This window comes from Rhinopithecus bieti, unplaced genomic scaffold (genome assembly GCF_001698545.2).
Source record: "Rhinopithecus bieti isolate Rb0 unplaced genomic scaffold, ASM169854v2 scaffold_25394, whole genome shotgun sequence".
Classification (NCBI taxonomy): domain Eukaryota; kingdom Metazoa; phylum Chordata; class Mammalia; order Primates; family Cercopithecidae; genus Rhinopithecus; species Rhinopithecus bieti.
In genome coordinates, this window is record NW_016811676.1 from 756,679 (window position 1) to 763,345 (window position 6,667).

Genomic DNA, 6,667 nt, shown 5'->3' on the forward strand with positions numbered 1-6,667 from the left:
AAAAAATCCCTTCAAAAACTAGGCTAAGGACATGAATAGACAGTTCTCAAAAGAAGATATACAAATGGCCAACAAACACATAAAAAAAGTTCAACATCACTAATGATCAGGGAAATGTAAATTAAAACCACAATGCAATACCACTTCACTCCTGCAAGAATGGCCATAATCAAAAAACCGAAAAACAGTAGATATTGGTGTGGATGTGGTGATCAGAGAACACTTCTACGCTGCTGGTGGGAGTGTAAACTAGTACAGTCACTATGGAAAACAGTGTGGAGATTCCTTAAAGAACGGAAAGTAGAACTACCATTTGATCCAGCAATCCCACTACTGAGTATCTACCCAGAGGAAAAGAAGTCATTACACAAAAAAGACACTTGCACACGCATGTTTATAGCCACACAATTCACAATTGCAAAGTCATAGAACCAACCCAAATGCCCATCAAAGAGTAGATAAACAAACTATGGTATATATATGTGTATGTGTGTACATATATATATGTCTGTGTATACATACACACACACACACTGGAATACTACTCAGCCATAAAAAGGAATGCATTAACAGCATTTTCAGGCCAGGTGCAGTGGCTCACGCCTGTAATCCCAGCACTTTGGGAGGCCAAGGCAGGTGGGTCACGAGGTCAGGAGTTTGAGACCAGCCTGACCAACATGGTGAAACCCTGTCTCTACTAAAAATACAAAAATTAGCTAGGCATGGCGGCAGGCGCCTGTAGTCCCAGCTACTCAGGAGGCTGAGGCAGGAGAATCGCTTGAACCTGGGAGGTGGAGGCTGCAGTGAGCCGAGATCGCGCCATTGCACTCTAGCCTGGGTGAGAGAGTGAGACTCTGTCTGAAAAAAAAGCATTTGCGGCAACCTGGAGACTATTATTCTGAGTGAAGTCACTCAGGATGGAAAACCCAATACCTTGTATTTTTGCTGATATGTGGGAGCTAAGCTATGAGGACGCAAAAGCGTAAGAATAATACATTGGACTGTGGGACTTGGGGGGAAGAGTGGGAGGGAGGCGAGGAATAAAAGACTACAAATATGGTACAGTGTATACTGCTCGGGAGATGGGTGCACCAAAATCTCACAAATCACCACTAAAGAACTCACTCATGTAACCAAATAAAACCTGTACCCCAATAACTTATGGAAAAATAAAAAATAAAAATAAATAAAGGCCTGGCATGGTGACTCACGCCTGTAATCCCAGCACTTTGGGAAGCCGAGGAGGGTGGATCACGAGGTCAAGCGTTTGAGACCAGCCTGGCCAACACAGTGAAACCCTGTCTCTACTAAAAATACAAAAAATTAGCTGGGCGTGGTGGTGGGCACCTGTAATCCCAGATACTTGGGAGGCTGAGGCAGGAGAATTGCTTGAATCTGGGAGGTGGAGATTGCAGTGAGTCGAAATTGTGCCACTACACTCCGGCCCAGGCAACAGTGCGAGACTCTGTCTCAAAATAAATAAATAAATAAATAAAATAAAAAGCATCAAAAAAATAAAGAAGAAACACAGACAAAAAAAAAAAAATAAATTAGGCAACTCCATAGCCACTTTTATTCTTGAAAAATAATTACCTTGTGTATAAAGGGAATTTTCTTCTCTTTTCTTGTTTTGTTAAGAGACAGGGTCTTGTGCTGTCACCCATGCTAGTGTGCAGTGATGCCATCATAGCTCACTGCAGCCTTGAACTCCTGGGCTCAAGCAGTCCTCCCACCTCGGCCTCCCAAATCACTGGGATTATAGGCGTGAGCCACCTGTACCTGACCTGTGAAGAGGATTTCCTAAATGAGTTTCAAAGTTTAAGTCATGTCATACAAATAAGTGATTTCAGCCTCCTAGGCTGCCAGGAAGCTCTTAATACAAATTTGCTAAGTAAATTCCTGTGAAACCATGGCCTATCAGCTATTCAAACCATACTTTGTAATTTCTCTGAACTCATTTCATTAATTCGCAAAATGATCATGGAAGATCTACTGTCATTTTCTTGAAAAATTAAAGCATAAAATGGTTATTAAATAAACAATCAATACGTGATGTGGACAAGTGAACAGTCATGCTTTGTCGGCGGGAATGTAAAATTGAGGTTACCTTGCTGGCAATATGGTAATCCATAAGGGTGTCAGAAATTTTCTACTCCATTATCCTTCTAAAACTCTTTCCTAAGGACAAATCAGAGATAAGGACAAATATTTTTGTTCAAGAATATTTGCTGTTATGACATTTACAAAAATGAAAATTTAGAACCATCTCAAAAGTCCAATAATAAAGACTTTGTGAAATAAATGTTAGTGCATCCCCTTGGTGCAATTATAATATAGCTGCTAAATGTTCACAATATAATATTGTTTTTAAAATAAGGAACACAAAATTATATTTGCAGTGTGATCCCACTTTTTTTGTTAAATATACATCTATAACACACACATATACTTACACGGACTTATACAAGACTATTAAGAGTAATTATCTTTGGGTGATGGATTATGGGTGATTTGAATTTTTTGTTATTCTCTATAGTTTTAAAATTTTCTACAATGAATAGACATTACTTCTAAAATAAGTGATACTTATTGAAAAGGAATAATAAAATATTTAAAAATCAACCATCTGGTAACATTCCATTTTCATTACTTATGTAGACTTAAAAGACTATAATCATGAAATGACCTTAGCCAAAATTTTAGAGACTTTTAATCAAGGGTATTTCTGAAATAGTCTATCGATCCACAGAGAGTGTGGTCGATGTGCTTCATTAGTGCCTTTTTTTTGAGACGGAGTTTTGCTCTTGTCGCTGAGGCTGTAGGGCAATGGCGTGATCTTGGCTCACTGCAACCTCCACCTCCTGGATTCAAGTGATTCTCCTGCCTCAGCCTCCCCAGTAGCTGGGATTACAGGTACCCACCATCACGCCCGGCTAATTTTTGTATTTTTAGTAGAGACGGGGTTTTGCCATGCTGGTCAGGCTGGTCATGAGCCATTAGTGCCTTTCAATCACTAAGTTATTTGGTTCATGACATTGTCTTGATTAACCCAACAGAAAAAAATCTGATTTAGTCCAACACACGAACTACCACTCATCTTATCGGTGACAAGAAGCTCCTGATAAGGATGGGCTGAAGAGGTGAAAATGAGGGCAAGTTTTGGGATTTAACTTCACTGAAACCATTTTCTTTGAAGGACTGGATATCTGATCTGATGTCGTTTACTTCAGATCTTTGAACAAATCATTACACAGGTATGTTTGGGAAGGAAGGAGTTAAGTCTGAAAAGTGCTTGATTCAGGATTTGTTTTGGAATCACTTATCTACTGGGTTGCTGACAGCAATAAACATTTTCTAAATACCTAAAGGAAAGAAAGTAGAATATCACCCAGTGAGAAGGTGGCAGGTGAAACTTGGTTATTTCTTTATATTAGTTCAGCTGAATGTTAGAGTTTAAAAAAACCCCTAAAACAAAACAAAACAGATACAAGTTACCTTTTAAATTTGTCATGCATCTGTCACCAGTGTGTGGTCCTTTATAGCGTCCAAGACGGCCTATGGAAGATATTTATTTTGTAAAATAAAGTTCAAAAAGGCAAAGAGATCATCAACTTAGACCAAACATGCAATAACTCCTGTAAATGAATTGTCAGCAGGCATTGACATACATTCTCTATTTTGGCCAGGAAGAAGTGGAGTTATTCTCAAGGTTAAGTAAAGGTCATCTCTCTCTGCCATACTGCCACTCAGCAGTGATGGAAAAGCAAAGCCTGAAGTTGGGTACCGGGAAATTTCACTTGGGAGACGGATGGCCCAGTCTGTCTGTGCACTGAGGTCATCTCGGTTAGTTTTCCCATAATTGTACTAGATCAGCAGTCAAGTGAAATGCCAGATTCATCACTGATAGAATCTCTGTCCTGGGTTGACAGTCCTTTAATTTGTGTGCCTTTGTGGCCAGAGGCCATTATTTCTAATTGCCTTTTTGTCCTGTAGCAGTTCATCTATCTTTCACACACACCAAATTTAATCTTCATGTTAGACAATGATGGGGAATTTGGGCTGAAGTCGTTATCAAAAGAGTTTCATAAACTTTAGTAACCTCAGGGGGAAAAAAATCTTAAAAAACTTACCAAAATTTGAAAATAGTAAACAATGGTGGCTTTCTAGTAATTTAAGGTTGTTACAGGATCTCCATATTGATAATTCAAAATATCTGGGTCAATGATTTGACTCCTAAACATAAGAAAGAAAAGTTTATACTTCTCTTATTGTACCTACAGTTTAATTATAACACATCTGATAATTTCTGATAGGAATGTCTCAATTTTTTTTTTCCTCTTCACTCAACCACCATATATATATCGTAGCTGCCCTGAGTTAGGCACTGGGACCCAAGATGAATCAATGAAGTCCCTGTGAAGACAAATGAAACAGCCAAGACTGCCTTTGGACCAGGGTGTGTACCATAGGGTACATTCAGAGTGAAATGGAAGCCCATCTGGGGGTGCGGGTGGGGTTAGGGAACATGCAGTGAGCAGCAGCAAGACCATGAGACAGGCTCTGTCCCATGAATCAGGTAGAGGAGTTTCACCCACTCTACCTGATTCAGCCCTGGGGATAATGGAGAGAGGGGTCTCCATCTAACAGGTGAGGAAACAGAGGATTAGGGGGATTAGGATTAGTTTGGCTCTGTGTCCCCACCCAAATCTCATCTTGTAGCTCCCATAGTTCCCACATGTGGGAGAGACCAGTGGGAAATAATTGAATCATGAAGGCAGGTCTTTCCCATGCTGTTCTCATGATAGTGAATTAATCTCATGAGATCTGATGGTTTTAAAAACGGGAGTTTCGCTGCACAAGCTCTCTCTCTTCACCTGCTGCCATCCATGTAAGACCTGACTTGCTCCTCCTTGTTTTCCGCCATGATTGTGAGGCTTCCCCAGCCACGTGGAACTGTAAGTCCACTAACCCCTTTTCCTATATAAATAAAGGCTCAGGTATGTCTTTATCAACAGCATGAAAACTAACTATTACAGGGGATGAACACTCCCATGGCCTCACACAGCAAGAAGGAAGCGATGGGAATACTTGAGACCCAGTGTCCAGATCTGTGAGTTGAGTTGGTCCAGCTGAGCTGGGGTGATGGGAAGCAGTTGGGGTCAGGGAACTGCACAAAGGTCCCAGTTGCCCAGCCGACCAGGACAGAAAATGCGGAACTGTGAAACTATTTGGGGATTTGTCTTTTTTTTTTTTTTAATGGAAAGGACTTTTCTGCACATCCGTTCACTTTTCTGCCCACGCCAGCAGCTCAGTGGCCCCATTTTTTGGGTGAACGTTGCAGGCATGGTATAAAACCCATTCTATTTCCCGCATTGACTTTGCACAGGCCACATGGTCTCTTTTCTCTCAGATTCTTCACATGGCTATCGTGAAGAGGGGTGGAAGAGAAGTTTACATTCCAACCTTCAGAGACAAGGCAGCCAAATTACGTCCCTCCATCTGTCCATCCGACTGTCCATCCATTAGAGCCAGGGCAAGCAGCATAGGGCTCTGGGTGGACAGCCCCCAAGATACGCTTTACCTCCACTGCCACTTTCTCTGCCTGGGTTACTCATTCATTGGGCAGGTATTTATTGAGGGCCCTTCTGCCTACCAGGCACTGAGCCAGGCCTTGGGGATGAGGTGACCAAACAGGCAAGGTCCCTGGCATGGTGTGGCTTGTACAAAAGGGTACATGGGAAATAACAGTTGTGAGCACTATTGTGGAGGATGGGCCTAAGGAAGGAAGCTCAGTGTGAAGGGAGAGGGGAAGGAGGGTGGAGGAGGAGGACAGGCATTCGAGGCAGAAGAAACAGCAGATGTGGGCCCTGAGTGGGAGGGGCAGGTCCTTCTGATGACCTGAAAGGAGTCGGGTGTGGCAAGTACTGGCCCACAGCCCTGTATAAGATGCCCAGACACGCTTCCTCTCTTTGAGGTGCTTAGACAAGAGGCCTGTTACAGTCATACTGCTGAGGACAATTACAGAGACTGACATACGTAGATACAGAACCAGGTATGTTTCTGAGTATCACAGATGACAGAGAGAGAAATGATGAGGCACAGTCACGCATCACTGAATAACGGGGATATGGTCTGAGAAATGTGTCATCAGGTGATTTCGTCACTGTGTGAACATCACAGAGTGACCTACACAAACCTAGATGGCATAGTCTCCTCACAACTAGGCTGCATGGTACAACCTCAGGCTCCGAGGCTACAAGCCGACACAGCGTGTTACCGCATGAATGCTGCAGGTAGTGGTGACACAGTGGTGTTTGTGTATCTAAACAAATCTAAAGATAGAAACGGTACAGTAGGGGCACAGTAACTCACGCCTGTAATCCCAGCACTTGCAGAGGCTGAGGCGGGCGAATCCTTGAGCTCTGGAGTTTCATAATAGCCTAGGTAACACAGCAAAACCCCATTTCTACTAAAAATTAAAAAACAAAAAAACCCCACAAAAAACTAGCTGGGCGTGGTGGCACACACCTAAACTCCCAGCTACTCAGGAGGCTGAGGCAGGAGGATTGCTTGCGCCCAGGAAGTTGAGGCTGCACTCACGCCTAGGTGACAGAGTGATACCCTGTCTCAAATTACCCAATCTTAGGTAGTTTTTTTTTTTTTTTTT